Source organism: Callithrix jacchus, chromosome 17 (assembly GCF_049354715.1).
Source record: "Callithrix jacchus isolate 240 chromosome 17, calJac240_pri, whole genome shotgun sequence".
In the NCBI taxonomy this organism is placed as follows: domain Eukaryota; kingdom Metazoa; phylum Chordata; class Mammalia; order Primates; family Cebidae; genus Callithrix; species Callithrix jacchus.
Window position 1 is genome coordinate 71,994,307 of NC_133518.1, and position 12,349 is coordinate 72,006,655.

Here is a 12,349-nt window from a genome sequence, read left to right on the forward strand (position 1 = left end):
ATCTTCACAGCAGATTGTGAAAGAATGAGGACTTGAACTCACATCCGCTGCTTCCTTGTTTCTGCCCTTTTCACTTGAGCAGCCCTTGTCCTTGTCATCTGTAACTTTCCCAAATTAGTTCTAAAACCCCAGTGAACCTGTGGGCTCCACATGGCTCAGTCTCCGCAGAGTTCTCCATAGACAGGAACAAAACAAAATCCAGCAGCCAGAAGTGCTTGAGGAGGAACTCTGTTTGCTGCATGACTCTGTGGAACTTTGAGGGGATAAGATTCACCAGCCACAGTTTACACTTTTCAGAGTCCCTTGTCTCTACTCCTCAGCTCCTCGAGATGGTCTCTTGTGCCACCACCCAAGCTGCTCCACTAACCACAGTCTGGAGCTGATTTTTCCCTTGCTTCTTCCTTCCTCGTCTAGTTCTTTATTAAATCGATTGACCTGGCCTCTCTACGCATACTCTCCCTGCCTTCTTGCTGTCTCTCAGCACCATCGCTCCTCTTTTATCTGCCAGTGTTGTGTCTGGCCGCAAGTTACAGAAATCTCATTACAGTGGCTAAAATAAGTTAGAGATTTATTATCTCTCCCCAGACAAGAAGTCCATAGGAAGGGGCTCCACAGCCAGCAGCTCTTTCTGGTTTTCTGCTCTGCCATTTAGGGCGAGTGGCCATCTCACAGGTGGCTGCTGCACCTCTGGGTATCATGCTTACATTCCAGGTTAGATGAGGGGGAATGGCCAAAAGCAAAAGATATGTGCCTACTGAATGGTCTCTTTACATCAAAAAACGGTTGCTTTTCTGGAAGCCCCAGACAGAATTCTACCTACATCTCATTGACCAGAGATGGTCACGTGGCCATTGCTAACTGCAAGGGAGCCTGGGAAGGCAAGTATTACTGGTCACCTTGAAAACTGAAAAAGAAAATAAGGCCCTGTTAATAGATAAGGGAAGAATAGATACGTGCAAGAAGCTAGCAATGTCTGCAATACTCATTGTATAGCTTTTGCATCACAAAAATCTGGGAGCTGATTTGGCAAAAACAAGATTTATTTCCCTGTTGGTTTGGGGAACAGGAGCTGATTAAGCAAAGCTATTTACAGATGAATAAATATTAGCCTACATGAACGTGATCTAATGTAGAGCACACTGATTTTGTTTTCACATTGCAAATTTTTAGCTTTTAAAAACAGAAATTTAAATGTGCATTTAAGACCTATTGCCTATAGGCAGCTAAACATTTTTTTCTTAATGCATTATATTCAAGATTAGGGCTTTGCTCTGAGATTCCCAATTCCAGGAAGAAAAGTTTCTAAATACATTCTACTTGGAAAAATTACAGTTGTTTTTCTTCTATGCACTAAAATAATATAAGAACAGAGAAAAAAACACCACCAAGTTTTTGGTACTATAATTTCAATTCTCATCTTTGTCAGTGTGCACATAGGCATTTAGTGTTATTACAATGAATGCATATCAGTTGATTGTGATCTGTTCTTTTCCATTTAACATTATTATGTAGGCATGATTTAATAAACATACAGTTCATGTAGCTATTTTTAGTAACTATATGTTTTGATATGTCATAATTGGCTTAGTCATTCCCCTTTGACCAGTGGTAATTTAAAAAATATTTAACAAGTAATATTCATATTGATCAATCAGAATACTCCGGGCTATAGAAACAGAGGACCTGACATTAATTCATTTGTTCTTGGACTGTAGAGTGTTGGTGGTTGAGAGATTGGTAGGGAATATTTATTAACTGATATGGAAGAAATGTAACTATTTTCTTAGTTAAAACAGTTTCTTTTTGTAGAGATGGGAGTCTAAGTATGTTACACAAGCTGGTCTCAAACTCCTGGGCTCAAGCAATCTTGCTGCCACAATTCGTTTTTATGTATTTATTTATTTTGAAAAGACAGGATCTCACCATGTTGTCTAGACTGGTCTCAAACTCCTGGGCTCAAGGCATCCTCCCGCCTTAACCTCCCAAAGTGCTGGAACAGGTTTGAGCCCCTGTGCCTGGCCTGTGCAACAATTTATTAACCAGTTTTACGAATACGTTTTTGCTGTGTAACAAGCCATTCTAAAGCATAGTGACTGAAAAGAAGCAATTCATTTAGCCCATAATTCTGTGGGTTGATAATTTTTTAAATTAATATAGTTTTAAAAATTTCAATTGCCTTTGGGGTATAAGTGTTTTTTTTTTTGTTACATACATAAATTATACAGCGGTGAAGTCAGATTTCAGTGCACCCTTTACCTGAGTAGTGAACACTGCACCCAATGAGTAGTTGATTTATCCCTCACCGCGCCCTGCCCTCCCTCCTCTGAGTCTCCAAAGTCCATTATCTTGCTCTGTGTGTCTTCACATACTCATAACATAGCTCCGCTTATAAGTGAGAGCATATGGTGTTTGGTTTTCCATTCCTGAGTGACTTCACTGAGAATAATGGCCTCCTCTCCTTTGCAGCCAGTGGGGCGGTGGTGGGGGGGTGGTGGGAAGAATAATCGCCTCCAGCTCTATCCAAGCTGCTGCAAAAGACATTATTTTGTGCTTCCTTATAGCTGAGTAGTTTTCCATGGTGTGTATATATTTTCTTTATCATTGTTGAATAGTCACTTACATTGATTCCATTTCTTTGCAATTGTGAGTTGTGCTGTAATAAACTTATGCATGCAAGTGTCTTTGATACAGTGACTTCTTTTCCTTTGGGTACATACTGGATAGTAGGGTTGCTAGATTGAATAGTATTTCTACTTTTAGTTCTTTTTTTTTTTGAGACGGAGTTTTGCTCTTGTTTGTTACCTAGGCTGGAGTGCAATGGTGCGATCTCGGCTCACTGCAACCTCCGCCTCCTGGGTTCAGGCAATTCTCCTGCCTCAGCCTCCTGAGTAGCTGGGACTACAGGCACGTGCCACCATGCCCAGCTAATTTTTTGTATTTTTAGTAGAGACGGGGTTTCACCATGTTGACCAGGATGGTCTCGATCTCTTGACCTCATGATCCACCCGCCTCGGCCTCCCAAAGTGCTGGGATTACAGGTGTGAGCCACCGCGCCCGGCCCTAGTTTTAGTTCTTTAAGGAATCTTCATACTGTTTTCCACAGAGGTTGCACTATTTGTATTCTCACCAGCAGTGTGTGAGTGTTCCCGTTTCACCACACCCACACCAACATCTATTGTTTTTCGACATTTTAGTCGTGGCCGTTCTTGCAGGAGTAAGGTGGTATCTCGTGGTTCTAATTTGCATTTCCCTGAAGATCAGTGATGAGCATTTTTTCATGTTTGTCGGCTGTTTGTACATCTTCCTTTGAGAAATGTCTATTCATGTCATTTACCCACTTTTTGATGGGATTATTTGTTTTTTTTTTTTGATGATTTGTTTGAGTTCCTTATAAATTCTTGGTATTAGTCCTTTGTGGAATGTATAGTTTGCAAATATTTTCTCCCACTCTGTGGGTTGTCTGTTGACTCTGATTATTCCTTTTGTGGTATAGGAGCTTTTTAGTTTAATTAGGCCCCATTTATTTGTTTTGCTTTCATTGCATTTGCTCTTAGGGTCTTAGTCATTAATTCTTTCCCAAGGCCAATGTCCCGCAGAGTTTTTTGTAGGTTATCTTCTGGAACTTTTGTGGTTTCAGGTCTTCAATTTAAGTAAGTCTTTGCTCGATCTTGAGTTGATTTTTGTGTAAGATGAGATAGGAATCCAGTTTCATTTTTATTTTATTTTATTTATTTTTTTTAAATTGCATTTTAGGTTTTGGGGTACATGTGCAGAACGTGCAAGATAGTTGCATAGGTACACACATGGCAGTGTGTTTTGCTGCCTTCCTCCCCTTCACCCACATTTGGCATTTCTCCCCAGGCTATCCCTCCCCAGCTCCCCCCCTTCCCGCTGTCCCTCCCCTATTCCCCCCAATAGACCCCAGTGTTTAGTACTCCCTTCCCTGTGTCCATGTGTTCTCATTGTTCATCACCCACCTATGAGTGAGAATATGTGGTATTTCATTTTCTGTTCTTGTGTCAGTTTGCTGAGAATGATGTTCTCCAGATTCATCCATGTCCCTACAAAGGACACGAACTCATCATTTTTGATTGTTGCATAATATTCCATGGTGTATATGTGCCACATTTTCCCAGTCCAGTCTATCATCGATGGGCATTTGGGTTGGTTCCAGGTCTTTTCTATTGTAAACAGTGCTGCAATGAACATTCCTGTGCATGTGTCCTTACAGTAGAACGATTTATAGTTCTTTGGATATATACCCAGTAATAGGATTGCTGGGTCAAATGGAATTTCTATTTCTAAGGCCTTGAGGAATTGCCACACTGTCTTCCACAATGGTTGAACTAATTTACACTCCCACCAGCAGTGTAAAAGTGTTCCTTTTTCTCCACATCCTCTCCAGCATCTGTTGTCTCCAGATTTTTTAATGATCGCCATTCTAACTGGTGTGAGATGGTATCTCAATGTGGTTTTGATTTGCATCTCTCTATTGACCAGTGATGATGAGCATTTTTTCATATGTTTGTTGGCCTCATGTATGTCTTCTTTTGTAAAGTGTCTGTTCATATCCTTTGCCCGTTTTTGAATGGGCTTGTTTGTTTTTTTCCTGTAAATCTGTTAGAGTTCTTTGTAAATTCTGGATATCAGCTCTTTGTCAGATGGGTAAACTGCAAAAATTTTTTCCCATTCTGTTGGTTGCTGATTCACTCTAGTGACTGTTTCTTTTGCCGTGCAGAAGCTGTGGAGTTTGATTAGGTCCCATTTGTCTACCTTGGCTTTTGTTGCTAACGCTTTTGGTGTTTTAGTCATGAAGTCCTTGCCTACTCCTATGCCCTGAATGGTTTTGCCTAGATATTCTTCTAGGGTTTTTATGGTGCCAGGTCTTTAATCCATTAAGTCTTTAATCCATCTGGAGTTAATTTTAGTGTAAGATGTCAGGAAAGGGTCCAGTTTCTGCTTTCTGCTCATGGCTAGCCAGTTTTCCCAACACCATTTATTAAATTTCCCAGCGCTATTTATTTATTTATATATATATATATATTTATTTATTTCATTTACCAGTGTATTATAAAGGATATTTCGAAGGATACAGATGAAGAGATGCGTGGGGTGAAGTACAGGGGAAGGGATGTGGAGCTTCATGCTCTCCCTGGGTGGGCCCCGCTCCAGGAACCTCCACATGTTCAGCTCTCCAGAAGCTCACTGAACCCTCTCAGGTCCTTGAGTTTTTATGGAAGCTGCATTACTTCAGCATTCCTGTCCTGCAGAGGACAGTGTGTGACCCTCTCATGGGAGAATCTTAACACCTACAATCTGAAAGGTGGGGAATATTAGAGTCTTACCTTGGGGCAGGTGAAAGGAGGGCGGGAGAAGGTCAGAGGCCTGACACTCCCAGCATTCTGACAAAAGACTGCAACAAGGGTTATGGGAGTTATGAGCCAGAACTGTAGAATTGTGGATGAAAATCAATATATATCATAACACCACAGGCCACCCTGATTTTTAACCATGGATCTTTTATATCTATCTATCTATCATCTATCTACCTGTCATCATCATTAATAACTAGTTTGGTCTAACATCTTGTATTAATGTTTCCCAGGATGAGACCACTCACATTTGTAAGTTTCCTCTCAATCTTGTCAGGATCCAAAAGCAAGAGTGACCTTGATAAATATACACCATCACCCTTACAGGTATCTGCTGGAATAATGAGCAAAGAGACAGTATCATTTCCTGCTCTGAGACTCTTGAATTGTTAATATAACATTGCGTTTTCTTCAATTATTAGCCCACTTATTTATTTCTTAACTCTCAGCTACTACTTCTCCTTCTTTCATTAATACCCAATCCTTTTCATCTTTGGAAGGGGCATGAGACTCACCAGCACCATTTATTAAATAGGGTGTCCTTTTCCCAATTTTTGTTTTTGTGTGCTTTGCCAAAGATCGGTTGGTTCTAAGTATTTGGCTGTATTTCTGGGTTCTCAATTCTGTTCCCCTGGTCTGTGTATCTACTTTTGTACCAGTACCATGCTCTTTTGCTAACTAGAGCCTTGTAGTATAATTTGAAGTCCAGTAATGTGATGCCTTCAGATTTGTTCTTCATGCTTATGATTTCTTTTGCTGTTTGGGCTTTTTCTTTGGTTCCAGATAAATTTCAGGATTGTTTTTTCTAATTCTGTGAAAAATGATGTTGGTATTTTGATAGGAATTGCACTGAATCTGTAGATTGCTTCTGGCAGTATAATCATTTTCACGATATTGATTCTTCTACTCCATGAGCATGGGATGTGTTTTCATTTAGTTGTGCCAGCCATGATTTATTTCAGCAGTATTTTGTAGTTCTCCTTGTAGAGATATTTCAGCTCCTTGATTAAATATATTCCTAGGTATTCTATCTTGTTTGCAGCTGTCGTAAAAGGGATTGAGTTCTTGATTTGAGTCTCCCCTGGTTTGTTGTTGGTGTACAGCTACTGATTTGCATACATTGATTTTGTAACTTGAGACTTTACTGAATTCATTTATAAAATCTGGGGGTCCTTTGGAGGTGTCCTTAGGGTTTTCTAGGTATATGACCATGTAACGGTGGTTGTCTGACTTCCTCTCTCATGCAGTTTGGATGCCCTTTATTTATTTCTCCTGTTTAATTGCTCTGGCTAAGACTTTCACTATATGTTGAATAGAAGTGGTCAAAGTAGGCATTTTTGTCTTGTTCTGGTTGTTGGGAGATGCTTTCAAATTTTCCCCATTCAGTATGATGTGGGTTTGTCATCTATGACTTTTCTTATTTTGAGGTAAGTCCCTTCTATGCCTAGTTTGTTGAGGTTTTTTTTTTTTTTTTTTTAATCATATGGGATATTGGATTTTATTGAGTGCTTTTCTGTATCTATTGAGGTGATTATTTTGTTTTTGTTTTTAATTCCGTTTATGTGATGTATCACATTTATTGACTTGCATGTGTTAAACTATCCCTGCATCCCTGGGATGACACCGTGGGTTGCTAATTTGTGCTGGCACCAGCTGGGTGATTCTCATGGCCTTGGCTAGCATCAATCATGTGTCTGTGGTCTGCTACTGATCAGTTAGGCAATCTGCTTTTGAATTTTGTGGGCGTGGGAGGGATAACTCACCATGGGTATTTCATCTACCAGAAGGCCAGCTTCAGCTTTTCATATGATGGGACAGAGTTCCAAGAAAACAAGCAAAAACATGCAAGGATTCCTGAGGCCTGGGCTCAAAACTGGCAAAATGTCTCTTCTGCCATGCTTCATTGGTCAAAGCTAGTCCCAGGATCAGACCCAAGCAACGACATAGATTCCACCTCTGGATGGAAGGATCCGCAAAGTCACATTGGAAAGAGATGTTGATATAGGAAGGAGAATAATTTGGGCCGTTTTTGCAAAACAAATCTACCATACTGTTGTATACCAGAGTGGCTGGCTGACAATTGGGTCTGTTGGAAATTAAGCATTTATAATTTGCATTTTTTGGACATTACATGTATCAGTGCCATGAATATCATATTCTTCTTGATGATCTTGCTAAAAATACTTACTAAAGGAACAGGTTTAGAAGATCTTTAGTCATTCAGGAACCATTTATTCAGCAGCCCTCTGCACAAGTGAAGGGATAGCATAGGCAGCAGATACATTTGTTTGGAGTCTAGCAGGAAAGATACACAACAGAAAAGCACAATGTGGAATGTGGTTTCGGTTTTGGTCATAGTGGGTGTGAAGGGGTTTGAGAACATGTACTCACAGCCCAGGGGGTGGGATGTGGGTAAGGAATGTGTTGTGTGTGTGTGTGTGTGTGTCTTGTGTAAAGCAAGGCTTCCAGTACTAATGGCAAAGTTTAGTTTTGAAAAATGAGTTAGTCAAGGACTGTGGTGAGAGTGAAATCCAGGAACCATAAAGCATTTTGTCCCAGATACTGAGGTTAGAGAGCAAGCCACAGTGAGATTGGAGTGAAAAGCAGGGCAGGACCCAAGTGCCTTCAGCCTGTCCTTGACCTTTATCTTAGAGGCAATGCAGGATCACTGACAGGTACACATTTCGTTGTGCAGATGCCCAGGGCTGGTGCTGAAGACAGGGGCCCTGTCCAGTGCTGGCTGTTTGATTGCTTGCAGTAAGTCCTTTTCTAATGCCAAGAACGGTAAAGTCATCTGGTTCTACGTTCTTGTCCTAGAATCAGAGGAAGGGGATTTCTTTTCTTTCTGAACACAGCTTGGTTCTCTGTGAAATCACACTAGGAGAAACAAACTTGGCCTTCCCTCACATTTTTCATTAAAATAAGTTCCAGGTAGATCAAAGACTTAGGCATTTAAAAAACAAAGTCATAAACTATTAGTAGAAAATGAAAGAATTATTTTAATCTCAAAATGGGCAAGACTTTTCTAAGAATTATACAAACCCAGTTGTCATATTTGACTACATAAAACAAAAACGGAAATTAAAAAAAAAAACCTGGGTTGTGAAAAACACCATATGGAAAGTAAAAAACCCAACAAATTAGGAAAAAAAGTATTTGTAATGCGGTGGCCTTGCTATCGGTTATTTAGTTTTCCAAACATTATTTTGTTGAAAAAAAATCCCCATTTCTTACTGACTCAGAGTATAACGTTGGCCATATGCTATGTGTTTATCTATTTATACATACTCATGTGGGTCTCTTTGTGGGCTTTACATTCTGTTCCTTTGATATATTTATTCTTTTATGTGTCCTGCCATATTAATTTAATTACTATAATATGGTAACATATTGTAATATCTTAAATTACTTTTTAAAATGAGATGTTTGTTAAAAAGCTTTCTTTGTTCATGTAAAGGGTTTTTCTATTTAAGAATATGGTACACCTTGTTATTAATACAGGTCTTTTTTATACATCCTTCAGGGGTGATTTAAGGTTTTCTTCACATAGATTTTATGTGTCTTAGGTTTATTTCTATGTATTTTATCATTTTTGGTTATTACAAATGAGATGTTTTCCTCTATGTTATCTTCTAACTGGCTATTCAATTCTCTATATTAATTTCCTATCCCTCTAACCCATGAAATGTTTTATTGTTTATGATAGACTTTCATTTTATTCTCTTGGACTTTAATTGGTTAATAATCGTATCAGCTACAAATACTCCTGACTTTGTCTTCACCTCGCTTTTTTTGTACTTTATATTTCTATCTATCGTTGACTTCATTGGATAGAATTTCCAGAATCATGTTGAATAATAAGGGCAATGGTGGACATTCTTCTTTTCTTCTTGACTTTAACAGAGTGCTTCTTGTGTTTTCCCATTAAACGTGAGGCTTGTTTAAAAGATTGAGACACTTATATCTCTCACATCAACAGAGCATCTATCATTAGCAGCGTCTGCTATAACCACCTCCTTAGGGTAGCTGAGTATCTACTTTTTTTCTACATGGAACACATTTATTCCTGCCTCAAGGGGAGTTCCATTTGGGTCTTGCCTCTGACCAAAGGCCAGTTCTGTCCATGAAGTCTAAATAGGCTTCCCTTGGTTTATTATTATTATTAGTTTAGAGACAGGGTCTTGGTCTGTCACCTAGGTCAGAGTGCAGTGGTGTGATCATAGTTCCCTGGAGCCTGGTACTCCTGGGCTCCAGCGATCCTCCCGCCTCAGCCTCCCAAGTAGCTAGGACTGCAGGCACACTACCATGCCTGGTTACTTTTTACTTTTTTTTTTTTTTTGTACCGAGAGGGTCTCACTATACTGTATGGGCTGGTCTCAAACTCCTTGCCTCAGGCAATCCTCCTGCCTCATACTTCCAAAGCACTAAGATTAGAGACATGAGCCACTGTCTTGGTCTGGTGATCTTTAAACTAAAAGGAAAGTTATCTAGTCACAACAGGGCTGACATACAGTCTCTCAGTGGACACAGGACAGTCACAATAGCAACTCCCATGCTGAAAGGGAAAATGAGAAGTGTGGCAGACATCAGTCCATGGCAGAGATGACAGTGAGCTCTTGTGGCAAAGATTCCCTTTTCTGGCTATAGAATACATTTCATGGCTGGACCACTTGGATCCCCTGTTTCTGTTCTTGGGGAAAAATGCCCTGTTCATTATCTATGAAAGACCCTGCCTCTGCACAAGGGAACTTTCTTCCTTGTCTTTTATTGTCCATGGCCATAAAAATACTGCACTATAAGTCAACTTAGCTTTTCAGCCACAGAGTACCTCTCTTCGCAAAATTATTTTCCCTTCCATCTGTTTCTGACGGGCTGGCTCTAGATTGAGGTCATCTCTCTTGTAGAATTGTGTGAAAGAAAACACAAAGGAAGCTGATGCCCACCTGAACTGAGATTTTCTCCTAATGCTTCAGCCTCCATTGGCAGGTCGTTTGTCTTCAAGATACCTATACCTATAACCTGTGAGGGTTTAGCTCACCCATGAGCTTTGTATGGAGTAAGAGTCACCAGATTATCAGCCTGTGATACTATATTTCATGTAAGATGTTAGTAATTGTTAGATATATCTTACTCAAAAATGTTAAAATAGAAAAAGTGGCCTATGGCAATTGTAAGATGCTCTTAGCTTTAGGATGCAGATCATTTTCAGAGACGTTAAAATGTGCAAACATGCGGCTTAGACAAGTACCCATGTCTATGTCTTTGCCATCTGCTGTCTCCCTTATTGTACTGGATAATATCACTTTTTAGGCTTTGTTACTTGAAGCACCAAATTCTGTTTACATTAGGGTTCATTGTTGTTCAGCCATCTTCAGTGTTCAGTTTCCACTTGTGGTCCAAGATGGCTGTTCCAGCACTAGGAGCTGTGCCACTTTCCCACCATCAGGAAGAAGGGAAGGGAATAAAATAGACATTCTCTCTTCTTTTAAGTCTATGTCGAGGAAGTTGCACATACCATTTCTGCTTATATCCCATTGTCTAGAAGTTAGTTACATGCTTACACTTAGCTGGGAGAATACAGTTTTTATTCCAGGCAGCCAAGTGCTCATATAGTATTCAGGTATTTGATTCCTATACAAGGAAAGGATGCATACGGGAGACACCTAACAGTTTCTACAGGTCTCTGAAATAGTCCTATTTTAATTAAATGAAATTGTCCTCAAGAAGATAGTTTTGTTAGATGCTTTTTAAGCACCTCTGGAGATGGTCAAATTATTTTTTGGATTATTTTAATAGATTTCTTAATATCAAACCATCTTTGCTTTCCTGGAATAAACTCCACTTGGCTATGTTGTTTTAATTTTTAGATTTGTATCTGGATGCTGTTTGCTAATATTGTTTTTGCAGTGATATTTATAAGGAGGATTGGCCTGCTTTTGTTTGTTTGTTTTTTAGTGCATTGTACTCTGCTCTGCTCTGTCTGTACAGCTATAATTCTTTTAGGTATGAAAGGGGTGACTCTCACTGGAGCTAAGCCCTGTTATAATCTTGAGTTTGCACAGTGTCTAGGATGTAGGGATGGCACATTTTGGTCTCTGTGGCCTCTCCATCCTCTGGTGTCCAGGAGCCCTTTCTTAGGACCTGCGTGGAATCTGTCATTTCAGCCTTGAGTTACAGGCTTCAGTGTCTGTCTTCTCTTCTCTATTGCTCAGTCCTCTTGTGCCCAGTCACTCCTTCCTCATATCAGTGCCAGGTACTGAAGTCACAGGGTTAGGAGGGGCCTAGCGCTGTGCTACAGAAGTTCCCAGTCTGGAAGGGAGAGGTTCTTTATGGAAACAGATCTGTGACATGGGAATGAGAGTCATGGATTATTCTACAATGTGTTGGGGCTCAGAGACCTGGGAGATGCTCCTATGAGGTACTGATTAATGGAGTCTTGAAGCAAGATTAGGGGTGCCTAACAGACATCCAGTCAGTGCTCAGTAAATATTTGGTGAGTGACTATATGAAGACATTCTAATAGGCAGGTAAGGCAAGGGAAGGAACAATGTGTGAGAAGATGGCTGGGAGCAGCGGGTCACGCCTGTAATCCCAGCACTTCGGGAGGCCAAGGTAGGCTGGTCACTTGAAGTTAGGAGTTTGAGACCAGCCTGGCCAGCATGGTGAACTTTTGTGTCTGGCTTCCTTAACTCATCATGTCCATGAAATTCATTCATGTTCTTTTTTTTTTGAGACGGAGTTTTGCTCTTGTTACCCAGGCTGGAGTGCAATGGTGCGATCTTGGCTCACCACAACCTCCGCCTCCTGGGTTCAAGCAATTCTTCTGCCTCAGCCTTCCAAGTAGCCGGGACTACAGGCACGTGCCACCATGCCCAGCTAATTTTTTTGTATGTTTAGTAGAGACAGGGTTTCACCATGTTGACCGGGATGGTCTCAATCTCTTGACCTCGTGATCCACCTGCCTCGGCCTCCCAAAG

At 40.3% G+C, this 12,349-nt stretch overlaps 1 long non-coding RNA gene across 2 annotated transcripts in view; it reads left to right on the top strand.

Moving 5' to 3' along the window:
* LOC118148776 (uncharacterized) overlaps positions 1 to 12,349 on the top strand; it is a 125,817-nt gene that overhangs the window by 7,455 nt on the left and 106,013 nt on the right. The gene's annotated exons all lie outside the window — the stretch shown is intronic.